Source organism: Marmota monax, unplaced genomic scaffold (genome assembly GCF_021218885.2).
Source record: "Marmota monax isolate L192 unplaced genomic scaffold, Marmota_monax_Labrador192_F-V1.1 WCK01_AAM20220418_F8-fsc00175, whole genome shotgun sequence".
Classification (NCBI taxonomy): domain Eukaryota; kingdom Metazoa; phylum Chordata; class Mammalia; order Rodentia; family Sciuridae; genus Marmota; species Marmota monax.
In genome coordinates this window covers 2,436,996-2,462,201 of record NW_026695246.1, presented here as the reverse complement: position 1 = coordinate 2,462,201, position 25,206 = coordinate 2,436,996, and the positions used below count along the sequence as shown (strand labels likewise).

General features: G+C 33.3%; 1 non-coding gene across 1 annotated transcript; it reads right to left on the bottom strand.

The window, feature by feature from the left end:
• Window positions 1–9,035: 9,035 nt before the first annotated feature.
• Window positions 9,036–9,142, bottom strand: LOC124078261 (U6 spliceosomal RNA). The gene has a single exon (XR_006846859.1). It is a non-coding gene; the product is annotated as a U6 spliceosomal RNA (small nuclear RNA).
• Between the last annotated feature and the right edge of the window lie 16,064 nt (window positions 9,143–25,206).

Genomic DNA, 25,206 nt, shown 5'->3' with positions numbered 1-25,206 from the left:
TGTAACAAGATTACCAGTTGCCAAGGTTTTAAGGGGATTGTTGTTGAGAAGGTGGAAAACAGAAATTTTAGGGAAGTGAAACTATTTTATATGATAATGATAGAGGATAGATGACATATGCATTGATCAAATCCCCAAAACTTTACAGATTAAAAAATAAACCATGATGAATGTAATTTTATGAGTATCATTTAGGAGGTCAGACTTTCCAGGATAGAGTGCAGATTATGACAAAACAATACAATTTTTTTTTTTTTTTTTTTTTTTAATATTTATTTTTTAGTATTTGGCGGACAACATCTTTGTTTGTATGTGGTGCTGAGGATCGAACCCGGGGGCGCACGCATGCCAGGCGAGCGCGCTACCGCTTGAGCCACATCCCCAGCCCAAAACAATACAATTTTATTATAAATATACAATCACACACAATGAAGGGGAAGGGCAAGGAGGTGTTAATCCAACTAACTTTGTAAGTAAGAAGAATCTATAGTTGTAAAACAAAAAAAAAATTGTACATAAATATTGTATACAAGCACCCAAAATAAGCAAAATTGTTAAAATTAATAATGTGGTAGCAATGAGTGAGGCACTAGGTTCAATCCTCAGCACCACATAAAAATAAAATTAAGGTATTGTGTTCACCTACAACTAAAAAATATATATTTTAAAAAATAATGTTTTCCGATAAAATCATGAGCAAAGAGTCTGATAACACTATACATCAATAAATGAACAATTAAGTAAATAGTGAATTATTATTATTTTTACTCCTGGAATAGGAAGTTACATATAAACATTAGAAAATCTCTAGCATAGAGATATCAAAATGAACTCATTTTTAGCTCAATATAAAAAGAACTGTCTTCCCATAGAAAATTGTGTAGATATGTGTGTATTGATGGGTAGTAAATACACACATTCCTTTAATCTTTCAGCTGAGAGGGCCTGAAAGCAATCACACCACAGTAGCAATGAACAATTCTGGCTCAGAGATATTGGTTTAATATACCATAAGCTAATTAAAATATTCGCCCTTCTCAAAAAAAGTAGCCATTTATACAACAGGGACAAAAAATATACAAGATGATCCTGGAGCATCTTTTATAGTCAAATGTTAAGGAATCATTAGGGAAAGAAATGATATTGACAAGGCATATGTTAAAGCAACACAGGACCAGCAAAAACTACTGGATAGTCACACTGGAATACTTTTCAGGGCATGTTTTATATGATCTTGAAAGTAAAATTAATTAATAGAAAGTATTCTAGTTTTAGTACAAATAATTTGGGGCAGTATGTTAAAATTACAACATATATAGGAAGAAAATTGAGAATACACAGATGAGGAAATTCAGAGGACCAATAGAAGAAATCGTGCTTTTACAAACAGTATCTTCAATATTTTAGTTTTCTGAATTCTTCACTGTTATTTCTACATTTATAATAATATATCTTAATTACATGAAACACCTTTTGAAAATGAGACTAAGACAGAAAACATTAAGAAAATAGTAGACATCCATATATATTTATTTAGAAAACAAAGGTTGGTGGTTAGAGTTCATTTTATATTGCACTTACTCTTTCTCTTTCTTTCTTTTTTTCTTTTTTTGGTTGTGGGGATCATTTATTGGTCTCAATTACTGGCTAGCCTCAACATATATCATTTTTCTTGATTCTTTCCCAATCCTGTCTGTTCAGAGTACTTTGTCTAATAGACTGTGTAATTTACACTTATTCCTTGAAATTATGAAAGCCTGAAAGTGCAACATTAATATCAAGTAAGGGCCAAAATCTTGAGCAGTAGACACCCCTTTCTCCCTCTGTCTTCAACAAGCTGAAGAGGCAAGAGAGTTCTTCTGGATTCTCTTCATAAAAGGCTCTAATCTCAGTAATAAGGGCTCCACCCTAAAGATTTAATAACCTCCTAAAACCCCACATCCTAATAGCAACAATGAAGATGAAGATTTCAACATAAATTTGAAAATTCATAAATATCCATTTTTAAGTAGACATGCATGGGTATCTGTTGACTGACTGACACTCTTATAAAGAACGGATTTGCAACATCAGTAATACTGTTGAGAACTGCATCTCAAGGTATTTTTACCCTCATGTGAGTAAAACCTGGGAAGCAGACAATAAACAAACAGAAAAATTCAAGGTAGTGGTAAGTGTTAAGATGAATTAAATATTGCAGGTCATTTTATATGATCAAAAAAGACTCTCTTAGAAGTTTATATGTAACATAAAATGAGAATGACATAAAGGAGGATGTTTAATAAAACTTGGAGAAAGATATTTTGAGATAGAATATATAGCAAGGAACAAGGCAAGTGACTTGGCAGGTGACTTGACATGAATGACAATACTATGGCTAAGTATAGGAGTGAAATGGTAAATGGGCATGACCAATATCAATAAAGGAGACCAGGATAAAGAATACGGCTTGATTTTGGACTATATGGTGGTTTATATGGATTGTTATCCACTTGTTTTACAAGGCATAGTAAGTGATATACTTGTTGTTGCTATGCACCAGTTATTCTCAATTGCAAAAAGGGAGACCTATTAAGGTGATTGACTATGGTATGGGATGGCATGTGAGGGATTCTCCTGCACTAAGAACATTAAAAGCATTTTACAGTGATATGTGTCTATAAAAAATGGTTTCATTACCTAAATTGCTTTGGTTGGCTTTTCAGTTACAGTTATAATGTGTTGTGAAATGCCAACCATATTGATGCCTAATACACAAGTTTAAAGTTTATAAAAAGGCAGTTGAGTTTAAAAATGGTGAGAAATACAACATCATGGACTGTTATAGATCATAGAAAAGCCACTTCCCTGTATAAAAGATGCCTAAATGTGATTGTTAGTATTGAAGTTAGCCTGGAAGATGCAGCAGAGCTATGTCCCATGGTAAACTGCTAACGTATTAACAAAGAAAGGAGAAAAAAAAGAGCTTTGGGCATACACAATATGGTTGTAGGAAAATCTAGACCTTAGAAAAAGCATCTTGTATGTGTCTACAAAAAAATAAAGCACTCGCTTCATTTTAAATATCTGGCTGCTGATACATGGAAGGCAGGAGACAGGTTTTGAGAAAAACCCAGGGATATGAGGAAAAAGTGGCAAAAGAAAATAGTGCTGCACAAGTTGATCAATCTGTTAACTTAATATTGAGCAAGTGTTTATTTTCAGGTGGACTGAAACTGTAATTAAACACCACTAAGTTATACTAAACAGACCAAAATATTTAACTAGTTAACAAAATTTCAAATCCTTTTTTTACTTCCCGTAATTATATAAAATAACAGGAATTATAATCATTCTTCTGCAGTCATATGAACCAGGGAGATATAAAGGTATAGTATCTCAGAGTATTGTACTGTATACAGTATATAGTCCCAGAGTGCAGTACACTATACTGCACCTTCTTCCATAAAGCTTTGGTTTCTGTTTCAACACAACACCATAATATAGGGTTGTTTCTTTGTAAAAAAAAATTTGTAATATAAAGGTTACTCCAAGACACTACATGAAGCTCTGACAAAGAGCTAATGACTTTGAGCAGCTCATTTAACTTCTAAATTTTGGTCTCTTCAAAATATTAGTTTAGTATTACCTACCTCATCTGTTGAGAAGTAAGTGATATTTGTCTACCAGTTACTTTCCTCATATCCCTTATTTGATTCGGAGCAGTGAGATTACAGTAGAACTGCCCCTAATTTTTCAAGGCCATAGCTATGCTCTGGTCATTCTCAGATCCCAGACACACTGGAGAGAATGTAACCATTTCCAGGGAAACATATCAAAACACTAGACCACTAACGGACTAAGGCCTGGGCCAAGAGTTACACTTCCCAATGTCTAAGGTAGTTACTGATCTCTAGCATTGGGGAGAACTTTAGCACTCTTTTCTGTCCTTGAATTACTATCATGGACTACAGATGTGGGAACATTTTATTAAATTAAGAGTTTAAATAGAACAATTGTTCCTCAGTTTAACTCTCTTTTAGGACCTACCCACAACTGACCATGCAAATTTTCATTAGGAAAAGGACAGCAGGTATCTCTGAGTTTATTTGTCCTACGAGGTAATTTGAATTCAGGAGAAGAAAACTACTAAGCCTACCTTTAATATAAATCCAGTTTTTCCCGTCTACTTGTACTCTGATTTGTTACTAAATCCATTTTTTAATTGCCTTACAAATTACAGAGTACATATTGTTATTTTATATATGCATAAATTTAGAAAAAATTAGAATATTTAGAAAAAAATAGCACCTTTAAACTATGAAGTGACATTTAAATGGAATTCATGAGTATACTCATGTATTCATGCAAAAGACCAGGGTTTTCAATCACACATGTATAGGGTCTAGGTAGGTTGCATAGATGTCTAGATCCAGTTGAGAATAAAAGTACAATGTGGTGATACCAATAGTGTTGTGGAATGCCTGACCTATACAAGAACTTTCACATTCACTATTGTTGATAGGGTGTCAGTCAAACAAAGTACTCAAAAAGTTGAAGAGGCCAAAGTCTGCTAGTGGAATCTGTTTTGCTAAGAACACTTTCTTTAGGAATAGGGATTAATTAATTCATTTTACTATCTCTAGTTCTTATCACTAGAACATGTCTGTAATAATACTTAATATTTCTTGATAGTTTAATGAATAGGGAATGATTGTCTCAAATCAATCATTTATTATTTTCAACTAAAATTTCCCTGATCAAATGTTCATCTGCATTTAACATTAATGTGACTTTAACGTTTCACTATGCCAGAGTATAATAGATGCACACATATAAAGGGAATACAAATCAAGAAATATGAGCAACTAGTATTATTGTTTATCTCAGACATATAAAATGTTGTTAAGTGTTGTTTTATAAAATAGATATAGTTTTAGGTAATAAGGAAATTGAAATGTTTTTTCTAACAATGCAAGCTAAAAGTATGTGAAAATGTAACTATCTTTTGCTTACATATTTTATATTGAAAGAGCAAAAACTCAATCATAGTAGGTCAAATATTTTCTTTCACATTTTGTCAACAATTGCTGATGGCTATGCCATTTCGAAGAATATCTGATTTTATCCTGGTAAATCTGAGCTATCGGGAAGTTCATCATTTTCAATTTCATAGTGTTTGCTAGTCCTGAGTAATAATACTTTCTGTGATAAAGTACTCAGATGCTGTGGATTTCTGAGTTCTTTATCTACCCAGGAATGTATCACCTTAAATTCAAATGCTAACAGAATTGTCATGTCTAAAATTTTTTACATTCTGGAAACCTGCTGATAAAAATGGATAGAAATAACTGATATGTAAGTATACCTTAAGGGTAAACACTTTAGATGCAGTTTGAAATACAACTAAATCTAGTCATTATAAGCAAAATAGCATTCATCTTATTTAAGAGAGCTTAAACATTACCATAGTTCAAGAATTCAAAGGTAATCTTTCAAGTTCTAATCAAATTTTATTACTCTATGATTTTGAATTTCATCAAATAAATTTTCATATGTTCTTATATTGCTAGGAAGGAAAGCTGACACTATTGTATTCAGCAATGCTGATACTATGAGATTATTCATTCAAATAAATTCAGAAAGTAGAATGTCAAAATGACACATTTCCTCTTATCCATGCCCCCAAATTAATATATACATAAGAAAACATACTACAGCCCACCTACATAAAATAATGCATATAATTTCACTTGATGCCATTTCTTCCTTTTTATTGACAATTTGAAGCAGTAAGAAGATAATTTTTCAAAGGTATTCCACACTATCACCACTTATCAGCATCAAAATTACATATTCTTCCATTCTGGTTATTACTAAGGATGGACTAACTCTACATAATCTTATGTGGCATTCAGTTCCCCCTACCTCACCTGAGGGCTTGGTCTTAATTTTTTCTCCTTTTTCTCTCTACTACATCAAACTTTCCCTTTTAACTGGATCATTGTCATTACTAATCAAACACTCTTTAATTTCTTCTACTGAAAAGAGCAAACAAACAAAAAACTTTCTTGATCACATGTAAGTCACCACATGATTCTTTAAAAGTAAAAATTATTAAAAAAATTCCTCAAAAATTTATACATTTATTGTCTTTAATTCTTCTTTTCCCATGTTCTTAAATACATTCTTTGTGTTTCACTTCCAGCACATCAACCAAAATGTTTTTATTACAAAAGCTAATATTTCCATCTGGCTGATTCCAGTGGTTAGTTTCTGGACCTCTTTACTCAGGCTTTTGGCCAACTTTTGCTAAAGTTGCTCACTCCTTCTTCCTTCATGCGCACTCAGTTTCTAGGACACCACATTTCTTATATTATTGTAGGACAATACTCTGAATTGCCATGGACAGACCCAGTTCTCTTCCTTTTCTCTCTTGCAATTCTCAAGAATCACTAGGATATGCTTAGAATGTAACATTCTGTGACATGAAGGAGCTGGACAGAATAGCTCATGCTCTGTCGTAGTTTTCTTTAGGAGTAAAGTCACCCTTCAGTGTTCTAGTCCACTAATTCTTGTTGCTACAGACATCAAATTCATTGTGAGCTGCTTTCTGAGACCCCTCCTCTAGGGTGCCAGGGGGATGCATGCATTCAGGAGTCCATCCCCTTGGGAAACTTTCCTTTGCGAACCAGTTCACAATGAACCCTCAGTGTCTCTTGTCCTTTGCTGCCACGTGTAAGTGATAAACCTCCGTGATGTAACTTGTGGGATAGTCTCTCGCACTCCACTCAGACAAGTTGATAATGGGTGCTCAGTGAACCAGCTTCACTTTATTTACCACTCCTTCCTAAACTCCTTTAAGTACACTTTGCTGTAATCGCTTTAGTGATAGCTGGGTTCATCGTCAGTGTGCTAGCAGCACAACAGAGCCCTACAGGGCAATGTCTGCTTCTATCATTGCGAGGGCGATTCTTTAAATCTCTTCTAGCCAAGACCCCACTATGGCACCCATACACCGGGCAATAAAATCTTAAGTCCACAAAATGGTCAATGAGGAATGAGGTCCTACATGGCCTGTGGCTTTACGCTTTCTTTGATCCTGGTTTCACTATCTTCCCCTCAATCCTTTTGCTGCTTTGGTTTCATTGATGTTCCTTGAATACAGAAGACATTTCCCTGTCAGTCTTTGCACTAAAATTTGACTAGTTTTTTTTTTTTTTTTTTCTATTTCTAACTCTATCATCTTACTCAAAAGTTATCAAAACATTTCTTATGTGAGGGGGTTTTCAGTTCTGTTTGCTTGCTTTCTTTGGTTTTAGTTCAACCCTCATCTCAACCCTGGCATGCTAAAAGGCCCTTAATATTCATTATCTAACTTTTCCCCATTCATTTGAAAATCACCTTGCAACAAGGTGATACGTGACAAGATCATAAAAGTGAAATTTGTGCTGGACGTGGTGGCACACACCTTTAATCCCAGCAGATCTGGAGTCTGAGGCTGGAGGATCCTGAGTTCAAGCCAGCCTCAGTAAAAAGGAGGCACTAAGTAACTCAGTGAGACCCTGTCTCTAAATAAAATACAAAATAGGGCTAGGGATGTGGCTCACTGACTTAGTGCCCCTGAGTTCAATTCCCTGTACCCCTGAAAAACGTACTGTTTGTACTGAAATATATCAAATGCCCGTGAGCCTGGATTTCAATGGTTGCTTCAACAATATTTATTAAATAAATGAACATAAGTTCAGATAGCATGACTTTATTTATGCTATGTCCTTATTAACGTAATTGTAACATTTAGCATTTATTGAATTTCTGTGTGTGTCCTTATAATTTATTCCAGACTTATGATTAGTGTACTGTAATAGCAGATGGATTTCCAATAAGTGTGAAACAATACTCAAAAGGAGACTCCAAAGTTGTCTGTTTTCATCAACTCATAATTCATTATATTAGGAAAAATTTTTTCTATGCTCATTCACATCCTGTGCCCTAATTTTTTACAGGGTTTTCATATTTTCCTGTACAGTCTCATAGCACAATGCTTAAGTGTACATTCTAGAACTAGAGGACTGGCTTAAATCCCATATCTATCTGCCCTATTATGGCTGTGTGTCTTTGGGCATGTTACTCCATATCTTTATGACTCAATTTCTAAATCTAGTAATTACAAGAAATAATCATACCTCTCATAGGATTTTTGTGAAGATTAAACGAAAACATTCAAAACTCTTTAAGAGTGCCTGACACATAGTATTATTATTTTGTTTCTCATATTAAATTAAACTTGCCCTAGCTTTCTGTTAGAGTATCAAGTTCTTGCTGTTCTCTATATATTTTTCTTGAAATTTTATTGTCCCCCCTCAGAATGTTGGCCTAAAGTAACCATGTAACAATTGAGTTCTGTTATCTTAATGATAAAATTTGCTTTTTTGATGATTTAAATAAAATGTCACTTGTGTGTTTGCGATGCTGTGAGTCCCTTTCACACTCATTTTTCTCCCAAACATGAGTATGTTGCATTCACCAAGGGTGGCTTTCTTTGGTGTCTAAATATTTTTTATTAAAGTATTTTTTTCATATACTGTGGCTATAAGCAGAGAATTTAAAATCTCAACCTTAGTAGAGCCTTTTTTGAAGTTTACCACATATACATTTCTTAATGCCAAGAAATGTAGATATCCTGATATTTTTATTAAATATCACCAGGTATTCTAAGTCCTTATAATTGAGAGTATAAAGGGCATATAGTTCCAGTTTCCATGAAAATTTAGTAATACATAGAATGGATGTATGTTATTTTGGACTACTGAATGTTCTATTTTGCTAATTTAATGAATATTCTAGTGCCAAAATCTTTTTTTTATTTAGATATACTCTATTTTTTTATTGGTTGTTCAAAACATTACAAAGCTCTTGACATATCATATTTCATACATTAGATTCAAGTGGGTTATGAACTCCCATTTTTACCCCAAATACAGATTGCAGAACCACATCAGTTACACATCCACATTTTTACATGATGCCATACTAGTAACTGTTGTATTCTGCTAAAAAATATGGAACGCTTCACGAATTTGCATGTCATCCTTGCTCAGGGGCCATGCTAATCTTCTCTGTATCTTTCCAATTTTAGTATATGTGCTGCCGAAGCGAGCACTGCCAAAATCTTAACATGCAATTGTTTTATTAAATCTAGAGGATGATTGTTGAAAACAGATGTGTTAACATATATATATATATATATATATATATATATATATATACACATATATATAATTTTAAACACTTGTATACTATAAATTCAAATACTTGACACATATGTATGTCAAGTGTTTAAATTTATAGCAAATCAGCCTTTCAAAAGTTTTTAATATATCCATATGTGCATAAAATATTAATTTTTGTACAGGTTCATTTAGACTTGTATTGAATATATTGCTAAGGATACTGATCTAAAACAAGAACATCACATTTTTTTTTTCACTTTTGTTCTCCTATGAACACATTTTTTACATTTGTTTAAAATCATTATTCTTCTATAAAGTGCTATGTCTTTTACCCATTCATTTTCTGGAGTGTTCAATTTTTATCTTGTTGCTCTATAAGTTTTATATATATATATATATATATATATATATATATATATATTATAGTAACATTTGTTAATATCAACTTGAAAATATCCCCCCCTTCTAGGCATAAATGTGTGTGTGTGTGTGTGTATAAATTTCAATGTAGCCAAACATATTAGTCTTTCTTTCTTGGTTTTTAGTTATTGTCCTGCTTAGTCTATTAAATTTTAGTGTATCATTTTCCTCCTGTAACTTGTGAGTCTCAAATGTTTTCAGTTCATTGAATATTTAAATGTGCTTGAAAATTCCCCATCATATCAATAGAAATCTAATTAACAATGAAAAGGAAATGTTAATCACCAGAATTAAACAGGATATACTATTGTTTTATATAAATGAACCAGTAATGGAGTGCTATCTTGTGTTTATAAAAATACAATTAATTCATGCCATAATTTACAAGACAGTATTCATTTTGTTTTTCTATTTGTAATAACTTAATATGTTTCTATTTTGATTAATCTTTTAAATATATAAAATTTTTCTTTAGGGAAGTATGAAATAAGTTGAGGATAATGAAACAATAATACCTCATACATGTCATGTAAAATGAATATTTAAAGTAAATAATTTTCTAGTCACAAATCAGAGTAACATAATATTGTCCTCATTCATGTTTGAAAGGCTTATACAAATATTGTTATATTTCTATATTGCCTAAGCATAATTCTTACTATGAAAATTTGCTTCTGCTTCTTTAAACAATTATTTGTGATATGTATAGGTACACCTTACCTGTGAATATTTTGTATGATATATGTAGTTACATGACATTTGCTCATTTAAAAAAAAAATAAAGAGGAGAAATTACTCAAGACAATTTACATTTATTTTAAATAATTATTTAACATTTTCACAATTACCTTCTTATTTCCCATGTATAGGGTATATTTAATAATGTTTGTTAATTAAGTTAAAGTGATTCATAATGGAAATGATATGACATTAATTTAATAAATTTATTCCAAAAACAAACCTATTCTTATACAATATAATGTGGAATCAGTGAGAATGTTGTACCACACTGAGTAATTTAATCTTTCAATGCTAGTTTCAGTGTCCAAATTTCAAGATCTTAACCACTGAAGTCTTCAAAAATGCCCTTCTACTTACATCAACTCAGCACCATAGTATGCATACCTTTGTGAACCTTGGTTCAGTTACTTATAGAAGTTATGGTATGAACATCTGTTCTAGTTGTTGCTTATATTCTCCAATGCTCTATTTTCTACTAGCTATCATTATTCTCTTTTACTGGTTACAACATCACTTTCAAACTTCACCCTCTCTACTAATTCCAACATTTCCTGCCTAAGGGCCACTATTATTGTAATGTACATATCATTTTTTCCTATCTTTTACTTCTTGTTTTTGGGGGATTGTAATATAAAGATGGAACTTCCATTTTCATTCTCCATGTTGAAAATCTTGAAAGTCATCACTTCTATTGGAACAAGATAAATGTTGAAGAATCTGAAAATCAATGATTTTCTTGTGCTCATCTGTGAAATTGAGGTTCTGTGGAAAACTGCCACCTCAAAGTACGGAGAGATAGATGACTACTGAGAATAACAGCTAACATAAGGTGAAAATTTCAGGCAAAATAAACTAGGGGAACATTTAAATGGTCATTCTGATGAATTGCTGGTGGCCTAGTTTGAACAATTCTGAGAATGAGATACTCCTGGGGAAATGCAGACTTGAGGGTGGGGGGTAAGCTACAACACTTTTGTGGGGAGGCATACATGCCCAAACATCAACATTCTCATATCAAATAATTAAGAACACGCAACTGGTTTTTAGTTACTGTCCTGCTTATGAAAGTAGCCATTTGAATGAAAGTAGCCATTGTGAAATATACCTACTATGTTACTCTAATGTAACTTTCTGGAAAAGGCATAACTATAGAAGGTCAAAAGTCAGTTCTTTCTGATATGTTGCCTTGGTTCATGAGTCAGTGTGGATGATTTAAGTAGGTGAAGCATGATAGATTTCATGAAACTATTCTGCATTATATTTTAATGGTGAATATATGACATTATGAGTATATGAAAACTCATGGAAATTAAATTTAAAAAGCCAAACTTGACCAAATTATCATATTGTGTGCATGTACAAATATGTAACAACAAATTTATTATCATCTAAATTTATAATGCACCAATAAAAAATTAAACAAAAACAAAGACTGAATCTTAACGCATGCATATTCACAAAGAAAAAGATTTAGAAGGTGGTGGATTTCAGGGAGGAGTGTTGACTGTATCAAGATAATGCAACTATGTCATAAATGCATTAAAAAATCTCAGTAAAAAGGATGACAGATAAAGGTGCTGACTGAGGTAACTTGGTAAATAAGATGGAAAATGAGTACTATATCCTTATTAATAATGTTTTCTCCCCCAAGGGATAGTGGTAAATAATTTTGAACTGCAGTGCATGTATACTGAACTTGCACAATTAAGTAAATGGATGTTCCAAGTGAAATTTAGGTCTAATAGAGTTAGAGAACTGAAGTGGAAATTTACACCAAAAGAATGGGAGGAGACCAGAAGGACATATGTGGTCCATTAGATTATAGGTGACGATATCGATATAAATTCATGTTTACCTTAATATAGATATAAGCTTTTGCTTGTAGAATTAGTTATACATATGTAATTCCCACGTTTCTAAGAAATTAGATTGGTACTATGACACAAAATCTGTTCATATATAAACATATTTTTCTGTTATATAATAAAAAAATAATCTTTAGTTAAAATAGGGATAAACCTTTGAGCAGCTACCCATTATTTCAGCCCTGAGAGTCATGAAGTATTAATTAGAAGCTACAGAAGACCTTAGGGCAGACCATTTTACTGACCCAGGCAGTTCCCAGCCTATTGTGGCAACTATGCCCACCTTACCTCTGGGTTGCAGTTACATTGCCACCAATTGACCTCTGCCTTTTGAGGGCCCTCTCATTCCCTTAAATTTAGTGATTCAAATCCTTTTGACTTATATAACATTCCCTCAATATCTAAGGTCTATCAAAATTGCCACAAAAAACATTTTTAAAGATGATGACACCTTTGGGCTGAGGATATAGCTCAGTTGATAGAGTACTTGCCTTATATGCATAAGGTCCTGGGTTAATCCCTAGCACCAAAAAAAAAAAAAAAAAAGATGATGACATCCCCCATCCCTCTCCAAAGTCTATTCCTCCTGGCCCTTGATGAAGGAAGTATCCTCCAGACCCCAATGTATAATTTTAGGAAGTGTGGGACAAATCAGATTCACCCCAGCATTTTTTCTCTTTCAACATTGTTTGGATTTATTTATCAACATAGTGACTTGGAATTGCTGGTATTTTTGTTCAATTTGCCACAGGCTATAAGTGCAACCAGACCAATAATGTGGACCACTCACAGCTGTTTATGTTACTGCAGAGAGCCCAAAGACTCCATCAGACAGACAATTATTGATTAATTCAGCCAAGTTTCTCATTATAATTTCTCAGAACTAAATCCATTTTCCCATATATTTTCCCAGACCTCTGGAAATATAAATAATTTATATAAATTGATAATATAAAATATTGCAAATCTTTTTGTATAATAACTTTTTTTCAATGTTGTCTTTATGGGACAATCCCCAGAAATGTTTAAGCTGTTATCCTAATTCAGTGTTTATCAATCTTGATTCAGTTTAAAGTTTGGCTTGGAAGAGTTGAAGATTTCTGATGCTCAGCCAATCTCCAAACTAAATAATTCGGTATCCCTGGGGAGAGACCTTAGCATCAGTACCTTTTACACCTCTTAGGTAATTCCAAGACACAGACACACTGAATAAATGCTGTTTTATACATTAAATATCATGATAGATGGGGAGTGTATTATACTAAATGGTGGTCTCCCAGAAGATATGTACAGGTTCTAATACCCAGAGTCAGTAACGAATAACTTAGATGGTTAAGAAAGTAAGTATTGCCTTATATAGCAGAAGATGTGATTAAGTTAAAAATCTTGCAAGAAGGAGTTTTTCCGGATTATCTGGGTGGTCCTAAGTGCAATCACATGTGTCTCCATAGAAAAAAAACAAAAGTAGTTTATAGACACATAGAGGAAGGAACATACACTGAGAAGGAATGTGACAATGCAGATAAAGATTGTAGTAATGTGAATACAAACTAAGAATGCCAAGGATTTCTGGTGGACTGTAAGCATGATAAAAGAATGACCAGCACACATTAAATCACATTCAACTGTGTTATAGTGGACACTTCCCAAACAAGGGATAATCTTCAGTAATCTCAAGAGCTCAAAAGAGCTTTCATACAGTATTGCTGCTACTGGTCCGAAGACCTCCTGAACTAGCTTCTTGACCAAAAGAAGGGAAGGAATCAACCTCCTTGGGCCTTAAGAGTCTGTGCATTTTAGGACTTCATACATTGAAAGCTTAATGACCCTTTCATGTAAGTATTATCCTCATTTACAGATTGTTAAATGAGGTTTAACATAGCTATCTAACTTTCTGGATATTAAGGAAATATCCTTGACAAAGCTAAGAACTGAGACCAGTAGACTGGCTTCCTGCCTGTGCTGTTAATGACCATACTTCACCATAACAATGAGAACTCTGGGGCTTCAATGTGTGGGGTATGATGAGCCAGAACCACTTCCCCCACAATGCAGCATATGTGCTTTCTCTGGGCCCCATTCTTAGAAGGGCTCCACACATGCAAAAGGCCTTGGGTTGGATTAATGCTCTGTTTGGTTTAAGACATCTTGAAATCATTAATCTTTGAACAAAGAGTCTCACTTTTTAAAAAAAAAATTTGCATTGGATTGAACATAATATATAGCCATGTGTACTTTGAATCTTCAGAATTTCCTTTCTTTCTTTCTTTTTCTTTTTGTACTGGGTATTAAACCCAGGTAGGCTTTACCACTGAGCCACATCCCCAGTGCTTTTCATTTTTGAGACAGGGTCTTGCTAAGTTTTTTTGCTTAGGGCCACACTAAATTTCTGACACTGGCCTTGAACTGGAGATCCTTCTGTCTCAGTCACCTGAGTTGCTAGGATTACATCTTCATAATAGTCTTAATTCCTTTATAAGGTGTCCATTCCTTACTAAAATGTTTATGTTCACAATGACATCTAGTGACAGATGATGAAGTGCTCTCTAAGGTATTTGAACGTCAGTGAGCATCCCATAGCCCTTTCCATAAATGACATCTTACATTCAGTGTCAGGTGGTAGTCCTAATTTAGTTTCTGTTACCCATACTTGTGCAAAAATAACCATTGCCTTTCATTATGTTCTCATTAAGTATATTTGTTTACGTTATTCTAACAACATATATGATATTTAATTGTCACTCAAAATGTCTTCCAAATGATTAAGTTCCAAGTTTCTTAAAATTGATGAATTATCACCAAGTTTGATGGAAAGAAAACTAAGTTTATTTGTTCTCACTGCAGTAAGAGAAAAACCCTCACATGAAATTCTTTGAACTGTCTCAGTAGGGGAGTCAGAAATAGTACACATACAAGGTTTGGGGGGAAAGCATCATCAAAAGATGAAACTAATGGGAACTAGTAAAGTGTGTTGAACATTTTTGTCATTCATGTGTTTCAAGAATTCTGGAAACAAAGTGGAAAGTCATCAATGACTTCAGCATCTCAGTTTACATGAAATAACAACAAAAAAAAGGAAACAAGTTGTCTGATTTTTAAAAACTGATTTAAAAAATATAGTTTACCATGTTTACAGCAAGTGTATATTTTATACTACTTGGGGCATTACTACAGTTCCATATTTTGTCACAAATCAAAAGCAAGTGTTTTTGCTACTCGCTACTCAAGTTATTGGCATCATCAGAAATATGTAAAAAATACTGAATCTTAGCTTCTCCTCTATACCAGGACTAATAAATAATTACTAATAACTATTAGTAATAATTTAGTAATAATTATTAATTAGTAATAATCCCATAATAAATCTGAATCTATGTTTTGACAAGATCCTCATTATTCATGTATACATTTAAGAATAACTGCCTTAAAATTCCTCCTAGAAATAGAAAAGGCAATCATGAAATTCATCTGGAAAAATAAGAGACCCAGAATAGCTAAAGCAATTTTAAGCAGGAAGACTGAAACAGGTGGTATCGCTATACCAGACCTTAAACTATACTACAGAGCAATAGTAACATAAACAGCATGGTACTGGCACCAAAACAGACTGGTAGACCAATGGTGCAGAATAGAAGACACAGAGACTAACCCACAAAATTACAACTACCTTTTATTAGACAAAGGTGCCAAAAGCATGCACTGTATAAAGGATAGCATCTTCAACAAATGGTGCTGGAAAAACTGGAAATCCATATGCAACAAGACGAAATTGAATCCCTATCTCTCACCATGCACAAAAGTTAACTCAAAATGGATCAAGGATCTAGGGATTAAACCAGAGACTGCGTGTAATAGAAGAAAAAGTAGGCCCTAATCTCCATCACGTGGGGCTAGGCACCAACTTCCTTAATAAGATGCCTATAGCACAAAAATTAAAACCAAAAATCAACAAATGGGATGGATTCAAACTAAAAAGTTTTTTTCTCAGCAAAATAAATAATCTGTTAGGTGAACAGGGAGCCTACATTCTGGGAACAAATTTTTACCCCTCACACATCAGATAGATCTCTAATCTCTAGACTATATAAAGAACTCAACCAGATAAGCACCAAAAAAATAAATAATCCAATCAATAAATGGGTCAAGGACTTGAACAGACACTTCTCAGAAGAGGATATACAATCAATCAACAAATATACAAAAAAATGCTCATCATCTCTAGCAATCAGAGAAATGCAAATTAAAACTATTCTAAGATACCATCTCACTCCAGTAAGAGTGGCAGCCATTATGAAGACAAACAACAAAAAGTGCTGGTGAGGATTTGGGGGGGCGGGGGAAGGAACACTCATATACTGCTGGTGGGACTGCAAATTGATGCAGCCAATTTTGAAAGCAGTATGGAGTTTCCTTGGAAAACTGGGAATGGAACCACCATTTGACTCAGCTATTCCCCTGCTCGGACTATACCCAAAGGACCTAAAAACAGCATATTACAGGGACACAGCCACATCAATATTTATAGCAGCACAATTCACAATAGTTAAACTGTGGAACCAACCTAGATGTCCTTCAGTGGATGAATGGATAAAAAAAAAATGTGGCATGTATACACAATGGAATATTACTCAGCAATAAAAAAGAATAAGATCATGGCATTTGCAGGGAAAAGGGAAATGGATGGCATTAGAGAAGATTATGCTAAGTGAAGTTAGCCAATCCCCAAAAAAAACAAATGACAAATGTCTTCTCTAATATAAAGGGGGTGACTCAACAGGGGTTGGGAGGGAAAGCAAGGGAGGAAGAATAGAAGGGAGAAGGGGAATAGCATGGATGGTGAAAGGAGACTCTCATCATTATACAAAATACATGTATGAAAATGTGAATTTGGTGTCAACATACCTTATATATAATCAGAGATATGATAAATTATGTTACAATGGTGTATTAAGAATTGTAATGCAAAAATAAATTTAAAAAATTTTAAAAAAGAAACAAACAAACAAAAAGAATAACTGCCTTAAGTTACCATAAAAATAAAGCAACCCACAAGTAGAAGAAGTTGTGTTAACTTTTGTCTCTGAATTGGTGGCTTCAAAGTTACTATCAGGCACAGTATAATGTGATTTATGGCAGAAGAAATTGCCAAATCCCTTAGAAAAGAATAACTAAGTTTAAAAAATCAATTAGTTAAAATGATAGATTCATGTGACAAGCATTGTTATTGCTGAATTGTGGACAAATTATGTGATAGTTTGCATCTTTGAACAGAAATGTTTAACTTCCATGAGATTCAATTGAGCAAATGTGTAGGAGTTTATTAAAGTTGAAAAGAACTAGTATCAAAAGAAAAAGGAATATGAGAAGCTTGGGAAAATACCACAGAAGTTATAATTAAGACTTTAAAAATATATTCTGACACACTGTCAGCACTCTTAGGAAAATCATATATCTATGATTCCACACTAATGGGTGATAAAAAGATTTAGTTATTGAATTTAAAGATATTTTGGTAATATCTTACTGCTTTGTCCCATTACCATTTCCTTTATGGATTCTAGAAGTGACCAATAGATGAAAAAAAATTGTCTAAATAAGTCTAGAGCTCTCAAAGTAATACTTTGTATCAAAACTATATAGTTTGTAGTTTTTATTTCTTTTTCAAAGTTATATAAAATAGTTGCATGTTATTTTAATAATTACTGTCATTTCAAGTTGATAAAATGAAGGAGTAAATCAGCTAATCATAAAATAAAATCTTTAATTTTATTTCTGTACCCTGAAGCTACAGTAGGTATTATATTCTTCAGCAAGGCTTCAGAAAGTTCCCGAGTTGGTGAATAACAAACAAAATTTAACATGGTATTTTCTTTTTCTATATTTTCTGGTGTCATTGTGAAAAATCAACTCACCTTAAAATATTTTAAATTTCTCCTTTCTTTTTTATTATTTGAGGAAATAGTCAACCTAAATCCCAAAAGCTACAATGAGCATCTCATTCTAGTAGATCCTAAAAATCAACTTTATTAACTCTTTTATTAGTGCATCTCTGCATTGCCACATTCAAATATGAAAAAGTAAAATTATACAGCATTTAAGCAAAATATTCAATGTCATATTGCCACTGTTTTCTGAAAATCTCTGGCTAGAAATTTAAACCTTATTTAAAAAAAAATGAGAGAGAGAGAGAGAGAGAGAGAGAGAGAGAGAGAGAGATTTTTAAATATTTATTTTTCAGTTTTCGGTGGACACAATATCTTTATTTTATTTCCATGTGGTGCTGAGGATGGAACCCAGCACCCCACACATGCCAGGCGAGTGCGTTACCGCTTGAGCCACATCCCCAGCCCCTGAGCTACATCTCCAGCCCCTAAACCTTTTTAACATTATCTACATTAGAGATCTCAGTTGAATACATGAGAAACCAAATAACATTAACAATAGAGTCCATAAACTTATTAGAAAACATAGCTTAAATAAAATGATGCATCTTTATGCCACTGTCACTTAAAGTCCCAGATGACATGTCAAATTGCCAATTTGTAGGTCAAATATTCATATTCTGCATGACAGTTATCAAAGGAATGAGGATATCTAGCATTTGAACCATTTGGCCTTGGTAACAAAAACAGAATACTCATTTCCACTAAGAACTACACATTGGTCAATTCCTCAAATGTAAGAAATTGTTTTAGATGCCAATCTGCATGCAAGGTTTAGTAAGTCTTGAAATCAACTTATAATTTTTTTCAAGTATGTTTTGAGCTTATGGCAAGGGATAAAGAGTATTCCAGGAAGCAGGAATAAATCACCATACAAATCAAAACTATAGCTCAGACTTCTTGTTTATAATCAGTAAGAAATTTTATTTCCTCTTCTACCAAAACCTCACTGAAATGACAGAAAATTAATGAAGAGATAATAAATACATAATTCCATTAAAAGTTTTTTGAAAAATGAGAAGTAGTATAAAAACATTTTTGAACGTCACAAATCACATGGACAGATAAATGAAATTACATAAACCATGCTAGTTGTGTTTGGTATAGAAAATAAGAATGAATTGTCTGATATAAATGTGATTTAAAAAGACTGTATAGGGTGCAGCAGAGCTCTTATAAGACTTCTTATTCTTCATATACTTTCAGGAAAATAAAACACTGGAAACACCAGTACCAAAAGCACGAATTGCATAATCTGTCTGGAAATGGATTGTATTCTGACTGTGATACTGGGTCCTCAGAGAAAATTCTCATTTTTTGTGGCATTCAGTGATTAGTGATTGCTTCCAATTATGTGAGTGTAAAAACATACCCAATCTATTTAGATAGTCACCTTCATTAAATAGAATTTTTTTCCATTAGTAGAAGAAGTCTCATAAGGAAACAGACCCATATAACTGGTAAAACATCTCTGCCATTTGTCCATATCAATAAAAGTTTATTCATTAATACAAAGCACATAACAAGGAGAATTTTAAAGCCATTTGCCTAGATGAAAAAGAGAATCATGAGGATGAAAAAAAAAACTTTGAGTACTCTAATTTTTTTTTTTGTAGTTGTACACAATAACTTTTATTTAGTTTTTTATGTGGTGCTGAGGATAGAACCCAGGGCCCTGCACATGGGAGGCAAGCGCTCTACTTCTGAGCCATAACTCAGCCCAAGTACCCCAATATTTTAATCCTACTTTCCTTACTTCCTTAGTAAAACTCTGTGTGTGTGTGTGTGTGTGTGTGTGTGTAGGTGTGGAAATGTGTAATTATTACATTTACTTATTTAATAAAGAAACAGTGCTGCTTTTCAACTCTGTCAGAATATCTTCATGAAAACATGAGGCCTTTAGATTTTACAATAAAAAGTGCAGACCCTGTAATTTGTGAACTGTAAATATACTTCCAAGACTAATTAGAAGGCCCTCAAGAGGGTTATTAGAAGCAATCCCAAGGTGTGCCCTCTTGTCTCTCAAGAAAATGAGAGAAGTTTTAATATCCTCTCTTTAACTTTCTGCATAAATTGTGTGAAATTCTTTCCTGACTCTGTAATTACTCTTATGCTAACTTACATGCACATAATTTTTCATCCTTAACTGATTTTTAAATTGTTCTTTCTCTCTCCTACACTGGTAGGGAAAATAATTTTGTTGGCAGGATTATTTATATGCACTAACTATATATGTGAGATTGGCTCTAGCCATCTAGGCTACTATTTCTGGAAGCAGAACCTTTAATTTGAATCTGCTTTCAATAATATGTGTGTTTAAATGGGATATGCATATATGGAGCAGTACACTAAAACAAAACAAAAAGGCTGAATTCAAGTGCTTCAGGACATTGAAAGAGATATTTGAGGCAGGCATAAATTCTCCAAAGCTTCTAAAACATGCTTATACCTGAAAGGATGGCATTTTTCCTCAGCTAATTATATATCGAGGTTTGTCTATTTCCGGTTCCAACCATTATGTGCACCACTATTAGCGGTGAAACGTAAATGTGGAAATGAGTTTGTTAATCTGATTACAGTCTACTTTTTTAGCTCCATTTACTTCCCCCTATTTAAAATGTTTTCAACCATCAAAGTGGCAAGTCAAATTTCTTTCTTTCTGTAGTATAGATATTAATTTAATCCTGCAAATCTGTCCAAAATTTTTTGTAACATTTAATAGATTGAAAATCATGATCTGTGTTTAGAAAGCATGTAATTGCATCACTAGAGTCTATTTTAAGCCTTCTATCTAGAACATAAAGTTCCACTTCAATTATTACATAGAGGCCAATTTTACTGTGATTCTGAACATTCATGGGTCCACAGGGAAAGCTTAAGATGTGTGTATTGGTAATATGAATTTTATTGTGCTTCCTTCCTCAAGAAATAAAGGTAGTAATTATTTTCTTTTGAGTGTACATGCCTGTTGGATTGTCCTGCATCTCCTTCACTGTGAATGTGTCCCCGGACTAGGGGAAATATTGAGTGAAATTTCATGCATATTTATACTGCTTCATCAAGCTCCATGGGTATAAAACCAGCACAAGAAGATCATTTGAACAAAGCATATACCCAGAATAGGGGTCAGTTCCTTTAAGATGACTTGTTATCCCTCTCATGACAATGGAACCCAACAGAGCCACTCTGTACTAAATACAAAGTTTGATTTCCTGATGAAAAGTGCTGTACTGGTGCCTCAAAAGTGGTCTTTTTTCTCAGACAGATTGAATATTCTGAGAAGGCAGAAGCTAGATTGTGAGACTCTTTGCTGCTGGGCCCATGTACAGTCTCTATCTCCACCATGACTATTGCATGCCAATTTAGGCATGGCCAGTAACAACAGCAGTTCAATGTCAATAAGCTGAGCAATTTGTCAGCTTTAGTGGTTCAATGTCTCTTTCATGGTGAATGATGTAAGGTAGGCAATAATATCTAAAATGAAAAATTTCATACTTGGTACCGACGTGCAGATGTGTTTTTGCATCCTTTTCACTAGACCTCCTTTTATCTGATATTCCAGTCTTTTATTTTTCAGGGAATTTCCTACTGCCCATAATTGCAAATATGTATTGATGGTAGCATTAGAAATTATCTATTGTAAAGATTTTCAGTGAGTGCCATTCAGTCATCACTGAATGAGACTGTAATGTGTCATTACAGTTATTTTGGGTTTAGCCTTAAATATTGAGCCAATATACCCATAAACCAAGCTTGAGTTTTATTCATTCTCTATATATCCATAACTTTAAGATGGGAGAAAGATGCAAATAAGGCTGGTGAAATGAGAATATCTGCTATATGTTCATGGAGTTTATTTATTCATTCTAGTTTTGCTCAGACCAAATTCTCAATGCACCCTTTCTGTCCTATAGTGAATTGTTCCTGAATATACCAAATTTGATTATTTCATAGGTTTAATTTGTAACTGATCAAATTGCGCATCTGCCTATCTGCTTATTTATAAATTTAAATCTATTTTCAACCTGTAAATCATAAGAGAAGATATGGACAGAACTCGAAGGATATCTGTTGTCTTCAAGAAAGTGGCTTCCACAGGGTCTTTCATGGGAGCAGTTCTAGTTCTTTATTGGGAAAAAGAGGCTCCTTTGAACAATCTGAAGACTTAGTGACTAGACTGAACATTCAAAGCATTTCAATAGTCTTTGTGACTCTATGATCCTAATAGTAATATTCTGAATCTCTGCCCCTCAGTTGATCCTACTTCACATGGTAACAGATTAAAAAAAAAAAAAAAGACTTTTTGTAAGGTGCAATGAAGGCTCCAAAACTTGCCATTTCCAGTTTATCATCATCTCTTTTTGGATGTCAGACTAGCTAATTCCATTATCCTTGTATGTATTGTTTCTCCTGAGCTTTTCAAAGACTTAATTCATCAACACACTACACAGTGTACCTTTGAATACTATCTTCATTATTATTCCCCAGAGTGCCCATGACTTCACTTTTTAAAGTGGAGGCAGATCTAGTGGGCTCACAACTAGATGCTATCAGATAGCAACCCTCCTGGGGAGAATTCCTCTTTGGAAAGGAGACAATAGCAAGTTACTTTCAGAACTGTAACAATTTACAAATTATAAACTCTCTATATGCTCCCTATAATATTATGAAATATATATTGTGAAAATATATTTATTGGGCATTCAATATATTTTGTGAACACCAACTATGTGAAAATTGTGGAATGCATGATCTCCAATATCAAGTAATTTATTCTTGAAATAGAACTTGTGTTATGAACAAGTAATTATCACTAAGTAAATTGCTTATGGCAAATTTCATAGGAGACAAGAAACCTATGTTAGGGAAGGTTGTTTGGAGGTCAAATTTACTTGAGAAAAACTGGAAAATGTCAATGTAAAACTGCCATTCAAGCTTGAATCTCAAATGACAGTAAAATTAGGGAAAATTTAAAATCATGAGAATACAGAGAAGGTGCAGGTGTTTCCATGGAAAGAGATTGAGCTCTTTAGTTGGATGAATTATACATAGTACAAAGAGTTTTGTACCAGTCTAGGCTGTGGCCAACTGTGCGGAGTCTTAATGATGAATCTCAGATGAGCACCAAGCAGGTGTAGCTATGGGGCTTCATTTTTGGCCCATGTACAGTCACTTCTCTAATCATTCTAGTTACTGAAATTTCCTGATTTTATTAAGAGTTACCAAAGCTTCAATACAGTGGATTCCATGAAAGGAATAGTGTTATTTGCAAATTTTAAGCTCTTGCACACATCTGCAAAAGTTAATAATATTATAGCAACAGCAATAAATCTATCTTCGTACAAATAGCTTCATTCATTTGATGGAGTACCCCCTTCAAAAAAGTTGGCAAAGCAAAGCTGATACTTAGTTCTTTCTTGTTATTTGTCTCAAGATATCACTAATGAAACCTAAAACAAAATCAGGATAATGGGAAAGAAAAAGCAATGACAAATTTTTTAAAATCCTATGGCAGTATAAACAACAAGCATTTGCATAAAACACAGTGTGCGAAGTGGGGAAGACAGTGTGGTTTAAAATCAAGCAGTTCGTCATAAGACTAGGAATGAAACAAAGCAGCAAATGCAACCCATTACTTGGATCTGTAGATTTGAACTTGTTTAGTTTTATACAGTTGGTGAGATAAAAATATGCAGTGAGGCTGGGCTGTAGATAAATGGTAGGCTGCACACAAAGCTCCAGGTTCAATTTCCATAAAGAAAAGTGAAAACAAAAAACAATGCGGTAGCCTGGCATGATGGTGCACACCTGTAATTCCAGCAGGTCCTGAGGCTGAGGAAAAAAAGATCACGAGTTTAAAGCCAGCCTCAGCGAAAAGCGAGGCACTAGACAACTCAGTGAGACCCTGTCTCTAAATAAAATACAAAATAGGGCTGGGGATGTGGCTCAGTGGTTGAGTGTCCCTGAGTTCAATCCCTGATCCCCCAAAACAAAAACAAAAATAAAAACAAAACAGCAGTGATGATTATATATTGAATATATATATTTACTCATTGAAAAAAATATTTTTAGCTTTTTTATCCCAACAGGGATTATGAAAAATTCAGTAAAAATATCCAAACCCACATAAAGTAAGAGTGCATAAATAGAATACAGCACCCAACTTAATGTTTAGAGTTTGATTTTCAAAGGAGTTGATTAGAATTTCTTAGCTAAAAGATGTGTTTACTTGTATTGAACTTGATTCTGTGCATAATGATTTATTTGGAGTAGTGTACATCACTGTTTCAGCTTACATTTCTGTGTCACAATATGAAAGAGTTTCCTATTATGATATTAGTATAATTCTTAAAGATACACACAAACACACACTTTTGTTCAAATTGAAAGTACTGGCCATTTTCAATGTTTAAAAAATATGATATATGAACAGTACAACAAGTTTCAGCAACAATAAAAATTCCCCTTAACAGTGGTGATGCCTAAGCAAATTGTTTAGTTGGTTATAACTTCTTTGAATGGAAGAATAAAATTTGACTTTTATTTGAAAGAAAAAGACTCTTACAAAAATGGATATTCAAGCTGTAAATTTTGAATGCACTTATTATCTAAGTATTTATAAGAATTTTTGTCTTGGGTTTTTTATAGTAACTATGTGAATATTAAGGAATTAAGGATTTTTTTATCAAACCCATTCATTTTTCAAATACACCTGTACCTTTTGTGTTTCCGAATCACAATTAATTACTTGTAATTATTATAAAGACAGGGTGATTTCTGGTTCTTTCCTTAGATGAAAGGAGAGACAATTGAAAAGCATATATTTATAAACAAGGAATTTCAAAATTTGTTGATTAAAAAAAGATAGAAGTAACAAATACTATCAATATAATTTTCCTTTTCATTTTTCATGTGTTTCTTCCTTATTCTCCACATTCTTTTTTCTACTTAAGTGAGATTTTAAATATTAAAAGAAAACCCTTTGGGGAAATACACATTGGTTTTATTTTAATGTATAATTTCCAG